This window comes from Piliocolobus tephrosceles, chromosome 1, assembly GCF_002776525.5.
Source record: "Piliocolobus tephrosceles isolate RC106 chromosome 1, ASM277652v3, whole genome shotgun sequence".
Classification (NCBI taxonomy): Eukaryota; Metazoa; Chordata; class Mammalia; order Primates; family Cercopithecidae; genus Piliocolobus; species Piliocolobus tephrosceles.
In genome coordinates, this window is record NC_045434.1 from 102,898,155 (window position 1) to 102,913,351 (window position 15,197).

The following is a 15,197-nucleotide window of genomic DNA, read 5'->3' on the forward strand; positions in this document are numbered from 1 at the left end:
CAATGTTGGGACTTAGGAAGACTAAGGTCCGGGTACCTATCCAGTTGGTGGGGAGGCAGATATAGCTTGAAGTTCCACATAAGAAGAATATGCCTTGGCTGGAAGACAGAACTTGTTGTGTATGTTTAAAAGGTGTGTGAATTTGTTGTTTTCATTTTCCCATACTCCTAGAGTACTTGCCAAGGTAGCTCCAGTGAGCAGCTGGAAAGAGGTATTGGGAGCAAACAAGTGGCTCCCTGTGTTCTATTTTCCCATTGGAGAAAATACTGTTTTGTATCTACTAAGAACCATTCAAGAGAGTAATTGAAAGAGGAGATGAGAAGGCATTCACTAGTGGTGGGGGTGCTGTTGCAGGGGGTTCAGGGGGTGAATGGTGATACAGGGAGTATGTTTGCTGTTACAAAACACAGGCTGTTTGTTAAGCAAGGTGGAAGTGATGATTTTTGGGGGCCCTGAGAAGCAGACAAGCCACCTGAACGGAGCTGTTTGGGTGACTTGGAAGTTATTATGATCAGCGGGGGCTTGAAGTTGTAGAGTGTAATTACACTGATGGGATAGTAGGTGTCCTAGGGGCAGGTCTGATAACAGGTTGCATTGGATGCGTAAAGGGGCTTGGAAATTTAAGATGGTATTCATGGTTACAGGGCAGTGTATGGTTTTTTCATTGCTCCTGTAATAGGTGATGTTGGCTAACTGCCAGGCCTCTCCTGGATGGTGTCCTATTCTTTGTTCCCCCAGAGGGGCCTTATGGTGGACCAAGGGATTATTCCTTTGGCAACCTCACAGGCTTTGACTACTTGTCGGATGGTCCAGAGGAGATTTGGCCCTGTAAATAGGGATTTGGCCATTTTATGAGTGTTCTCAATATCCATACGAAAAGTTTGGTGGAGGGTTTTAAGTATTTTCCGCTGCTGGCTTCGGGTATGAGTACCTTTCCCTCTTCCGTCATTAACCACCCTGATGGGAGAAAAATATGCCCCCGTGAAAATTCCCATTCTATTTCGGTCAGGGAGTACTGGGGCTTAATCTCTTGGAGAGGGTTGTTCCATACCAAGGATCCTTCCATAGGTATTTCTAATAGGAGGTTACGCCTGGCAGCAATTTTGGCCTCAGCATCTGCCTGACAGTTTCCTTCTGACTTTTCTCCTTCACTGTTTTAATGGCTTCAGCAATGTAAGACTGCCACTTTCTTGGGTTTTTGCACTGTGTGCAATAACTCCATGATTTCCTTGTGGTATTTAATGGAAGTTCCCCCAGAGGTTAGGAACTCTCTTTCTTTCCATATTGCAACATGGGCATGTAGGATTAGACAAGCATACTTGCTATCTGTATACACATTTATTCTTTTGTCCTTTCCCAATTCTAAGGCTTGGGTAAGCACTACTAGTTCTGCTAACTGGGCACTGGTCCCTGGGGGAAGATACTTACTTTCAACTACTGTTACATCACTAACTATGGCATAATCTTCCCTTCATATCCCATTCTCCACAAATGAACTTCCATTGGTATTTAGGTTAAGGTCAAGATTAGCTAAGGGAACTTCTAAGAGATCCTCTTGGGAGGCATAAGTCTGGGCTACAATTTGTTGGAAGTCATGCTTGATTGGTTCCCCATCTTCTGGGAGAAAAGTGGCAGGGCTGCACAGGCACATATTTGAAGCACTGGTTCCTCAAGGAGTAGCACCTGGTATCTAAGCAGGCATTTGTCTGATAGTCATAAACTTTCTTTGGCATCTCATATGCCATTTACATCATGAGTAGTCCAGATGGTGAGATCCTTTCCTTGTATTATTTTGATAGCCTCTGATACTGAGATGGCCACTGCTGCAACTACCCATAAACAGTAAGGCTAGCCTTTTGCTACTACATCAGTTTCATTACTTAGGTATGCTACTGTTATGGGGTTGTCCCACGAGTCTGAGTAAGGACTCCAAGAGCTATTCCCTCTCTCTGTGTGATGTATAAATAGAAGTTTTGTCCTGTGGGAAGGCTTAAGGCTAGAGCTTGTACTAGGGTCTGCTTTAAGGTTTTGAAGACTGTTTCTGCCTCTGGTTCCCATTTTACTAAGTGAGTATTTGCCCTCTGGGTCTCCTTGATTAGAGTATAGAGTGATCTGGCCATCTCACTGTATCCAAGGATCCACAGTTGGCAAAAGTTGGTGATTCTAAGGAACCCCCGCAACTGTTTTAATGTCTTAGGGTGAGGATAAGCCAATATAGGCTACATTTGTTCCTTGCTGAGGGCCCTGGTTCCTCTGGCTAATATTAGGCCTAGATATTTGACTTCTTGTAGGCAGAGCTGGGCCTTCAACTTAGATGCCTTGTACCCTTGATTAGCTAGAAAGTTCAAGACATCTAGAGTAGCCTGCTGGCATGAGGTTTCCGAACTGGTGGCCAAAACTAAATCATCCACATACTGAAGGACCAGAGTGTCTGGACTTGAGAAGTGGCCTAGATCTTGGACCAGTGCTTGACCAGACAGATGAGGGCTATTCTTAAATCCTTGGGGCAAGACCATCCACATAAGTTGGGACATGTGTTCTGTGGGATCCTCAAAGGCAAAGAGAAACTGGGAGCCAGAGTGCAGGGGAATACAGAAGAAGGCATCCTTGAGGTCCAGAACAGTGAACCATTCTGCTTCTTCTGGTATTTGAGACAGCAGGGTATAGGGGTTGGGTACAACTGGATATAGAGGAATTGCTGCCTCATTGATGAGTCTAAGATCTTGCTCTAGTCTCCACTGACCGTTTGTTTTTTGTACTCCTAGAATTGGGGTGTTGCAGGGACTGCTGCATTTTCTTACTAAGCTATGAGCTTTTAAAATTCTAACAATATCCTGCAATCCTTTATGAGCTTCAGGCCTTAAGGGATATTGCCTTTGATAAGGAAAAGCAGTGCGGTCTTTTAGCCTGATTTGGACAAGGGGTAGGGGGGTGCATTTTTTGCCTTTCCAAATTGTCCTTCCAATGCCCAGACTTCAGGGTTGATTCCCTCCTCAAGTAGGGAACAACAAATGGGTAGCTTGTTCCCCATATTCATATAGATAATAGCTCCAGCTTTGGCTAATATGTCCCTCCCTAATAAGGATGTGGGACTATCAGGCATAACAAGGAAGGCATGTGAAAAGAGCAAAGTCTCCCAATTACAACTGAGGAGGTGGAAGAAATACCTGGTTGTAGGCTGTCCCAGAATTCCTCAGATGGTAATGGACCTTGAGGACAGTCATCTGGGGCAGGAGATTAACACTGAGAAGGCTGCACCAGTGTCCAGAAGGAAGTCAGTTTCCTGGCCCTCAATGTTTAAATGTACCCCAGCTCAGTGAGGGTGATGACATGAGCTGGCACTTGCCCCAGGCACCCTCAGTCCTATTATTGGATCATCTGGTTGGGGGCTTCCGGCCTAGAGAACTTTTGTCCTCTGGGGCAGTGTGCTTTCCAGTGATTGCCTTGGTATAGTGGACATGGGCGAGGGGGCAGCTTGTTTTTCATTGGACAATCTTTGTTAAGGTGTCCTTGCAAACCAGACTGATAACAAGCCCTACTGGGTGATTGGTCTGCCCCATTTTCTGTACTCTCTGAACCATCAAGGTTTGTTTGCCTGAGGGCCATGACTAAGGCTGTGGTCTTTCTCTTACTTCGCTTTTCCTTTTCGGCCTGTTCCTCTTGGTCCCTATTATAGAACACCAAGGTTGCCAGGTTTAATAATGCCTCCAGATTTTGTTCAGAGCCAAGGGTTCACTTTTGGAGCTTTCTCCTAATATCTGCAACTGATTGGGTAATAAACTTATCTCTTAGGAACAATTGACCCTCGAGAGAGTCGGGTGACAGGGGAGTATATTTTCTTAAGGCCTCCCATAGCTACTCAAGGAAAGCAGAAGGATTTTTCTTCCTTTCCCTGAGTTATGGTGGACATCATTGAAAAATTCGTGGGCTTTTTCCTAATTCTCCTTAGTCCTTCTAGAACAGAGGTAGCAGATGTTTACAACTCCACTCCCCATGATCTGAGTCGAGGTCTCAGTGGGGATCCATACTGGGGATGACTTGCTGACCAGTAGAGAATTTGTCCCTTTCTTCAGCTGTCATTCTATCATTTACTTGACTAAGATACCAGGTATCTCCAAACTCTTTCGATCTAACAATAGCATGACATCTCTCCAAGTGAGGTTGAAGGTTTGCCTTAGACTCTGTAGGACATCTATATACTTATCAGGATCATCTGAAAACTTCCCCAGGTCTACCTTGATCTGCTTTAAATCATAAAGGGAGAAGGGGACATTTACCCAGGTTGGGTCAAATTCCACCCCCCACTCCGGCCCCTACAGCTAGAAGGGGACATAACTGATAGCCCAGGGGGGTTTATGGTCCCTTGGAAATTTCTTTGCTTGTTTTCTTCTTGGTGGGGGAGATTAGAGGAGGCTTATAATTAATAGGAAGGGGAGCTATAGGGAGGCTAGGATATGGAGGTAAGCTGAGAGGTCCTCCTGTGGGATGTAAATTGCAAGTTTTGCATAGTTGTGGATTATCTTTTCAATGAAAAGAAAGCTTGGACATAAGGTATTTCATTCCATTTGCCTTCCCTCTTACAGAAAAGGTCAAGCTGCTGGATAGTGCTATAATGTATACTTCCCTCAGGTGACCATTTTTCCCCATCAGAGAGAGAATATTGGGGCCAGCCATAGTGCAGAAAAAAATAAGCTATTTCTTTTTCAGGGTTTGTAGGTTATTGGTCCCAATGGCTTATGACATATTTCAAGGGTTAGCCTGTTGATGCCTGAGTGTTTCCCATCTGAAAGAAAAAAACACCCATGGTTGTTTTTGTTGTTGTTGTTGTTGTTGTTGTTGTTGTTGTTTTCCCTGCCCAAGAACCTGCAATGGTCCCTGGAACCTGCTGTTTGGAATAGTTGCACTCATCAAAGCAGCGGCAGAAACACTAGTTTTCCTTCTAGACCACAAAGGGACAAAGGAAGGTTGGATTTAGTGGCCCTTACCAATGCTTTCTCAAAAACCTGCACTCTTGCCTTTCCTCTTAGACCACAAAGAGGACTGAGAAAAATCAGATTTAGTGGCCCTTACCGACACAGTCTTGAAAACCTGTTAGAGTCCTAAACGTTTTCTCTTATTAGTATTGGAACCTTACCCTTGTCCTATAAATATGATATACCTTAAAATGGAGTGGAAGGCCATACCTGAGGGAGGGAAATGATCTCCAGGGTTGAGTGATGCTTTTTGTCCTCACTTCTCATCATATGAATAGAAAGGATGTCTCCCCCAATTTTGGAGTCTATAATTTCTGAGGCTCCCTATATCCTAGCTTCAGGAATAGCCTTTGCTAGGCCTGCTATTCTGAGGAGAGATCCTAAAATTCCAGATAGTACTCCCACCGATAGGGCTTTGGGCAAAAATTATGTCTTTCTGATTGGTAAGCCTGTGTACCTGAGGAAAGGAACAGGGTCATGAAATTTATACTAGAAATCATTCTTATAGGAGAAACTAGAAAAGCACCAGAGACAGGGAGTGGTTTTTGGAAGCAGGACTAGCCTCAGAAAGAGAGGCAGGAGGAAGTTTTTCTTTTTTTTTTTTCTTTTTTTTTTTTTTATTATACTTTAAGTTCTAGGGTACATGTGCACAACGTGCAGGTTACATATGTATACATGTGCCATGTTGGTGTGCTGCACCCATCAACTCGTCGGCACCCATCAATTCATCATTTATATCAGGTATAACTCCCCAATGCAATCCCTCCCCCCTCCCCCCTCCCCATGATAGGCCCCAGTGTGTGATGTTCCCCTTCCCGAGTCCAAGTGAGCTCATTGTTCAGTTCCCACCTATGAGTGAGAACATGCGGTGTTTGGTTTTCTCTTCTTGTGATAGTTTGCTAAGAATGATGGTTTCCAGCTGCATCCATGTCCCTACAAAGGACGCAAACTCATCCTTTTTTATGGCTGCATAGTATTCCATGGTGTATATGTGCCACATTTTCTTAATCCAGGAGGAAGTTTTTCTGACAGGCATTAGGACCCAGGAGGCAAGGGTCAGGAAAGATAGGCTAGATGGATGAATCTTGTTTGGGAGATGTAACTTTGAGAGTTCTGCTCTTGGCTGCAGGGTCAACCAACTTTTTATCAAGACCCCAGAGCTGACTGGCTTTCCTCTTGGTCGACCCTCAGCTAAGCCCGGAAGTACAGAAAAAGCGAAAGCTGGTTCCAGGCAAACCAATGCTCCCAACTCTTCGGGAGAGCCCTTTCCCAGAAAGCCTGACACCCATGTCTTTAGTCCGGCAGCCATGCTAGTCGCTTTTAACTGGCTGACAGGTGCCCAGTGTTTAGCCCCTGAATTCTAAGGAAAAATAGGACAGAATAGCAAGCAAAAGGCATCCAGTGTTACTCACTACATGGTGATATCCAGGACAAGCCCCTAAGATGTGTCCAGCGTTGGTTCCTTCTGGTGAGTTCATGGTCTCACTGACTTCAAGAATGAAGCTGTGGACCTTCGTGGTAAGTGTTATAGCTCTTAAAGGTGACACAGACCCAAAGAGTAAACAGCAGCAAGATTTATTGTGAAGAATGAAAGAACAAAGCTTCCATGGCTTGGAAGGGGACCTGAGCAGGTTTCCACTGCTGGCTGGGGTGACCAGCTTTTATTCCCTATTTGTCCCCTCCCATGTTCCATTTCTGTCCTATCAGAATGCCCTTTTCTCAATCCTCTCTGCAACTGGCTACTTTTGGGATCCTGCCAATTGGTGCGTTTTACAGAGTGCTGATTGGTGTGTTTTACAGAGTGCTGATTGGTGCATTTTACAATCCTCTTGCTAGCTACAGAGAATTGATTGGTGCATTTTTACAGAGCACTGATTGGTGCGTTTTTACAACCCTTTTGTAAAACAGAAAAGTTCTCCAAGTCCCCACTAGATGCAGGAAGCCCAGTTGGCTTCTCTCAACAGCACTGAGTATATTTCCAGGCAGCAGGTGACCAGGGCTGAGAACTTGCCCCAGACCTTGAGTCTCCCTGTTGAGAAAGCAAGCTGACTCACAGTTCACAGTTTCTTGGTGTCTCAGGGAGCCTGCAGTGGTTGTCTAGTTTCTTCAAAGGGTCTGTGGATTTTCTGGGCTTTCCTCGTATGTTCCTGTGGTAGGTCCTGGAGCAAAAGTTCATGATGTGAGTCTCCACACATTGGTTGCTCTGTCCTTCTGAGCATGAGCTGCAAGCTAATACTGCCTCCTATCCTCCATCTTAATCTGGTGAGGATTATTTTTAATGTGGCTTATCAATTTTATTTATTGCCATTCTTTGATGTTCACATAAATATTATGATTGCCTGCCAGGAAATTATACCCAATATAGGCTTATGGGCACTTAGAATAGTGCAGAGGAAATAAATTATAATTAATAGTACTGAGCTAAAGGTAAGCTTTCATCCCTTTCCAACTGTAAGGCATAGGTGTCGTAGTTGTTTTTTTTTTTTTCTTTTTTTTTTTTTTAAGATAACATTCAAATGTTGCTTCCTTTCAGCTGAATTACTTGAGTAGAACCACTTCAGCAACTTGTATGTGCATGTGTGTGTGTGCATGTGTATGTTCATGTGAAACATTCAACTAATGCTCAAACAGTCCTTACAGTGCTTGGAACTCACAAATGAGAGCTTTCCTCTAGGAAGCATCTCTAAGGGAAATAGGTGCAAGGGGAATACTGATAGTTTAACCTTTGTCTCATCTTAAATTTTCAGCAAAGCACAATGTTACTTCCTTATAGTGCTAATTTTGGAGTAGTTACTATTTGTATTCCTTATATCCTGCTTGATATTTTCCTTCTACAGCTGGGAATCAGAGATTCCAAACACCAGGAGGAACAGAAAAGCTTCTATTCTCCTCCAACATTGTACTCAAGAACAGTCCTCTCTGAATGTAGCTAGATTCTGCAAACTTCCCTAGCATCCAACTTTCTCCCTCCAAAAAAAGGAAAAACAATATAGTTATTTATTTATCTATTTATTTATTTATTATGTATATTTATTTGAGACAGGGTCCTGCTCTGTCACCCAGGATGGAGTGCAATGGAGCAATCTCCAGTCACTGCAACCGCCACTTCCCTCCTGGGCTCAGGTGATCATCCCCCCTCAGCCTCCCAAGTAACTGGAACTACAGGCGCACACCACCACATCCGGCTAATTTTTGTATTTTTTTGTGGAGATTGGCTTTTGCCATGTTGCCAAGGCTGGTCTCGAATTCTCAGGCTCAAGGGATCTGCTCACCTCAATCTTCCATAGTACTGAGATTATTGGCATGAGCCACTGTGCCCAGAAATGCAGTTACTTAGATGCTTATTTTATGTTCTTGCATATCTTGCTAAAATATAAACTCACTGAGAACAAAAGGCACGTATTAGTGTTTTATAAGCATCCCTCATTCCTCCACCACCCTCAGAATATGCTTAACAAATACGTTTGGAATTTAATGTGCATTAAAGTGCTGATCTATCAATAAAGAATCCATCCTCATTCTTATCTCCTTGAAGAAAGGAATGCAAATCTATAGAGCAAAATATGGATCAAACCAAGTGTCCTCACAAGACCTTGGCTCTCAGAACTTCTAGAATCAGCTATTGAACAACTATCAACTTAAGTGTATAGCTGACCCATAAACAGTTAAAACTGCAGGTATTCAAATATTCCAAATGCAGGTATTTGAATGATGTTGTTAATTGTCCCAAGTGTGCATTTTTAATAGCATATACTCATACATATACAAATGCAATGAATGTATGTAGTTTTTATTCCCTCAAAACCAGCAAAGCAGATTACTGTGAATCTACTACTCTAATCTCTCACCTGTGATCACTTGGTGGCCACAAACACCTATTCTTCTCTAGGTCTCACTGAGATTTATAGCTATCAACCTTGACAGTTTAGCCACCAATAAAGGCAGCTCCTCTATGACCCACACTCACTCTACCCCAAGCTGAGTCCATCAGATGTGCTGTGTATTTCACGCAAATTTCCATGGCAGCAGCTCTATGTGGGCCACGCATAGTTCGCCTGAGCAAGAGGCAGAAGTTCTATCCTCTTCCTCCCAACAAGTTGATCCTATTTCTCCTAGCAGCTGGTATGGGGCTGCCCCCTGGAGGTATAAGAAAGCCTGTTCCCTTCAAGGTAGGCGAGAAAGACTAACTAGAAGCATTTCAGATGTTGAAACTGGCAGAGATCATCTGACCACCTGATCCAACCCTTCAGAAACGAGGATATCCAAGTTCAAACATAGGTAATCAAAATGCACAGATGCAATACTTTTCAAAGAGCCCACCCAGCAATGTGATCACCAGGAAACTAATTTACTGCAGCTTTTTAAAAGTAGAGAAAGTGACTTTACATTACCTACTTAAGATCCAGATTGCTCAGGAAGATCCTTTCTTGATAGCATTTGTTGAACAACTACTACAGATAAGACCATGACCTTCAAATGTGTATATATGCTATGCCTAGAAAAGCCATTATGTTTGGATATCAGTGATTTTCTCTAGCTGGCAGGATAATAATTGATTTCTGCTTTCTCTGAGAGAATCAATAAAGAAAAAGAAAAGGAAAAGAAAGCACACTATTGGAATCCTAGGAGACAGATTCCAGTTCTTCTCAACTGGTGAGTTTGAAACCAACACAAGCATTAAAGAGAAAGGAAAAAAAAGGCATTGGCCTGTAACTGGTGCATATAAGATTATTGTGCTCCCATATAGAGAGAAAAATGATTTAAGATTTGTTATCATTTCTAAGCAACAACATACTCTTGAACTCATTTTGAAATAGCTACAGTTCTATTTTTTTAAGATGTAACTTGCCGGACTTTACTGCACATTGACTTAAACTGAAAGTTGTCCAAAAGCCTTTGAATAAGAGATTTAAAGATGAAGGCTATGCCACTTTCAGAGGGAGACTCTCCTTCTCAGTGGAACTAAGCGCTATTTCCAAAATATCTGGCTGGATCTTAAAAGTCATTCATGACAGGTGATAATTGATTACACATTGAGTTTTGCCAGAAACTCTAATGTCATTGGCATATAGAGACATAGTATTAACACAGTGTGTATGTGCAGAGGACTGGAACACAAATAGAAGGCTTCATAAATTAAATTTAATGTTTCGTAGCTCTTCTTTAACTAAACAAAGTAGGTGTGGAAATTATTTTAAGTTAAAATTTATTTCTGTGCAAAACAAAAATCAGTCTCTATGTATATGGGGAATAAGAAAGCAGAATCTAAGGTCAAGTGTAGCACTAATTGAACATTAAAGGAAAGAAAATATGTTTTACTTTTTAAAAGAGTCAAATATTGAAATTTCAAATAGTTTCAAATATGGGCTGCACACAAAATAATAATAACGATAATTACAACAATAACAATTACACACACACACACACCATTCAACAGAAAAATTGTCAGAGGATGACTTTTAATTGGATAAATTGATCCAGGCAATTCACCTGAAATTTAATATCATCATTTCTATTTTATTGAAAGGTCAAATTTCTCCTGTAATTGAAAAAACTTTCTGCTAATATGCCTAAAAAGAGAAGAGTTTGGAAATAGATAAGGTAACTCAGTGAGTTAGAGTAAAATTAAACTCTCACATTTAAGATCATTGCAATTCATTTAAAACATCTTCAACTGCATTCTACCTTTTAGAGCAGAAGTGACAAACCTACTGACCACGGGTCAAATTGGGCCCAAACTAGCTTTATGAAAGCTACACAATAAATTTTATTTTGTTTTGCTGTTGTAATTTTTGTTGTTCCTTTTTAAGACTTTTTCAACAGCCTTACAAAGACTATACACTTTATCAGTTTATCCACAGGCTAACTATTGTCGAATCCAGGCAAATTCACATATTTATAATAACTGGTTTCTGTGTGCATTTTTGTTTGTTTTTATTTTGTTTTGTTTTGATGTCTGCTCCAGAGCAGTTTATTTCTTAAACTGCCAGCCCCCATTCATTTGAGGCTGTGAAATATGCTCAGTGGTTCGGGGATTAGCACTGTTTTCCACAAACTAGAAAAGAGTACATGTACCCTAGAACTTAAAGTATAATAAAAATAAATAAATAAATAAAGCATTCTTATAGCCCCCCCCCCCAAAAAAAGAGAAATGAGCAGAACATCACAGAGTATAAAGGTAAGCCTTATTTTCAAAAACTGTCACCTCATGCGCGTGCATGTGTGTGTGTGCATATGCACATAGGTTATATACACAAAGGAAAAATGTAATTCTTATACTGGGCAATAGTCCACAAAGCCTAGAAAACACCGTTCTAAAGAGTCTTCGAGGGATTAAGATATTCCTTAAGATTATATTCAGATTATGTTTAAAAAAAGAAAAGAAAGAAATGCAAATTGAGTGCTGGCTCTAGTGAGCTCAGAAATGTCTTAAGAGAGCTTTTTACTGTAAAGGCACTACTATCCCAGGATTTAACATTTTTAAATCATTGACATAGATCCAAATATAGACAAGGAAAAAGTTTAACTTTGTAACATATCAGCTCTCACCTGATGATTTATGGTAACAAAGAAAACACATCTGGAAACTTGGAGAGACAAAAGTCTTCAGATATGTCAAATATTTTAAAATGGCAAAGGATAGTTGTTCGAGAGTTTGTAATAGTAAAATATTTTATAATAATTTACAAAACTGATTATACCTTCCACAGATTATACATTCTACAAATTATATTGTTCCACAAATATAGTCCAGATTATATCCATCCCACAAACATTTATTTTCTACTACTACATAGGCCAATAATTTTTCAAACTCTTCTGCCTTCAAGGAGCTTGTATTTGTAAAGCTTAGGATACATTCTTAAAATATTAATTGTCTACAAAATCCTTTAGCCTGTTCTTCAATTTAAGTTCTACCCACTTTCTCTTTACCTTCCCTATCAATTCTGTCTTGGTCAAAATGGCTGAAAGCGAAGAACTACTTCTCTTACTTCCTGCCTAAGCCACACATTTAGCAGTTATTGCATGAGACTTTGTGGCACTTCTTCTATTGCTTTAATATATAGCATCTAAATCATGTTGATAAGCACAAAAATCCCTAAGTATTTGCAATATTTTCCTTCCCTTCGCTTCTAAGGAGGATTCTTTGTTATACTGCTTGCCTGTTGAGTCCTAATGTGCTGAGCAGAGTAACAAGACGAGATGCAGAACTCAAAAAGGAGACAGAATGCTATAGACTAAGCTACATTAGAAAAAGCTTTAGTATATTCTGACAATAAAAGGAAAAAATCCAAAAAGTGGGGGAAAGGAGTTGCAAAAGAGGGAGTGATGATGAATTAAATAGGAAATCCAGTTTGTCTAGAGTTTGGTAGAAATAAGTAAAGATTTTTAGATATTTTCTGAACATTAGGAAATTTCTCCTTTGCTACCTGTTCAAGAGACCTTCAGGGAAGGCTTTTTATTACATTTCAATACTTTTTACCATCATATTTGTGGGGTTTTTAGCTACTGCACTGTGGCTCTAAGCACTCCAAATTTACTTGGGTTGTAACTATATTACTTAACACTTTTGAGAACTGTGCTCAGCCTTCCCAGTTAGTTTGTGACATTTGAAGAAGGTGTTTTAGACTCTTTTTGCTGGCCCCATGACACTCAGCTTGCAGGATTCACACTTTTTTTTTTTCTCTATGGTGAAGGTTCAGTGCATTCATAGGTAATTCTCAATGTACCCAGAGTTCAGGGTTTTGGCCTTTGACACCTATAAAATAATCTAGAGCAAGACTGATCACACCTACATATTTGTTGCTTAACTTGCCTATAAGTATTTCAGAAAGAAAGAATCTATAAAAGTCAACAAAAATATAATAGAGAAACTACTTAAAGCAGCTGGCACACTATCCTTTCCTACCTTGCAATATGTCAAAGAAAATTCATATATTTAGATTTATTATCAATAACTCTTGTTATTATTCTGTCTTATTCTCTAGATTCAATCTTGAAGACCAACCTCTTATATAACATCAAACAGAATCATTCTTGGAATAAGGCCAATCCTCTGCTCTCTGCATTAAAAAGTGACATGTCACATGATGCTTCTAACACTGCAGTCCCATGTAATAGTACAAAATGTGTCAGTCACTACATGTAACCTGTGAGTTCAGGAACAATAACCTATCAAGTATGTGCAATGCTATGTGAGAAAAATCTCAGAGAGATGCTCTTATCATATTTTAGGAAACCATTCTCTAGCAAACAGAACCAAAAACACTTGATTTTGTGTCTTAAATTCATCTTCTATTGAAGGACTTTACCAATATAAACATTAACTATATACTTTGTAATCATTTGTCGTTATGATAATATTTATTGCTTTTAGGATCTCTTCTTAGATGAACTGACATCTCCAAACAACCAATTCTATTTCTTTAAGTTGTTTATATCATTCAGCACTAGCCAGTTACCAGGATAATAATAGGCTTTTCTTTGATGTACCTCAATCTGCACATCTGCTTCAACTCCTCCACCAGATGTTCCTATTTATTTATATTCATTGCTTAAATTTTTGGGATAATTCTGCTCTGGGGAAAGACGTATTAGTACAATAAACTATATTACACAGGATGTCAAAATAGCTGGTATAATTACCAGAATAAGCATAACTATCTCAATCAACCAAAAGTGATATGATTCTGGAATATTCTTAAATGTGTATTTATAATGAGTTCCTAAATCCTTTTTTAATTCATACATTAGGTGACAATAATAGTGAAGTATCCATTGGCCCAATTCAAACAGCCTTTTAAAATTGTTTCAGCTGCTGCAAATTGTCTAATATAATCAGCCCAATTACATCTACCTGTGACCATTTAGTGCCTATAACTGTATTGAATCACCTCTAAAATTATTTCCATAGCAAATAATTCCTAGTGTTGGTATATACTGAGCACTTTCTATATGTCAGGCACATGATGTACACATAAACACATTTCATTACCTCTTAACACCCTCTTGGTGAAGTGCCATTATAACTCCCATTTTACAGATGAGGAAACTGAGGCTCCATGAGGTTACGTATCCAATAAATGGCAAAGCAGGCATCAGGCCTAGGACCACCTGACTGCCTCCTAATCTCTGTGTTTCTATTGAACACCACTTCAATATCAAGTAGAATAATTTCATCTATAAACCAGACACAAATTATTAGGTACAACTAATGAGAAAATAAATTCCTTGTAACACCTCCGTGCACGAAGTCGCTTAGGTTTAATTGGTGAGATTTGAGGTAGAAGGAGGCCAGTTGATGGAGTTCCCATGGACTCCTGTTTCTCAAGCTGGGACACACACACTTACAGGACAAAGTGTATCCTCTTGGAACATACTTTTTCCTCAACGATAGGTAGTTTAAAATAACAGTTTTTATTAAAACAAACACAGATATATTATGGAATGAGTCAAAGAATTTCTTGAATTTTTACATTATAACTGAGATTTCCAGAAGCTTCCTCTTTTGAGGAGAATTGCCCAGCTTTCCTAGGAGGCAGGTATTTGCTCTCTTCTGCATTCAGGGTATATTGACTGACAGCTGTAGGAGCAGGGGAGCCCTTAAAAAGTCTTAAGCAGGTTCTTTTGGGGATTTCATTCTGGTAAAGACTGACGTGAAAGAAACAAGACCAGAGGCAGAGGAAAAATTAGAAAGTCCGACAAAAGGCCAAAACACAGGTAAAGGACAAAAAGAGACACAGCTCTCTCTCTGTCTCTGTCTCTCTCTCTCTCTCTTTTTCTCTCTCTCTCACACACACACAGTCTGCAAAATGAAGATGTAAAAGATTTAAAGGATGCATATCCAAATCTCTCCTTGTATCTACCTTGCCCCCACCACCTATGCTGGCTCTTGCTTCCTCACATTAAGCATGGGCCATGTCAGTGTAGGCCTGGCCTGATTTGCTCCTTCAGCCTGCCTTACAAGCTGAGCCCCTCCAGCAATGATCCCGACCTAACATTTTCACACCCTGGGCATGTTTGCCATGGTCTTTTGGCCACAGTCAATTATGTTTCTGAACAAGTCCTCAAGAAGTTTGCGATGTCTGCATAATGGTGCTCTCCATAGTCTAATAGGAACACATGTTTGGAGAAAAAGAGTTTCATAAGGGAAAGAAATGTTTTAATTTTTTTCTCCTTTTCAGCTAAGAGTTGTTGTTTCAGGATGTGAGTGACTTCCATTGG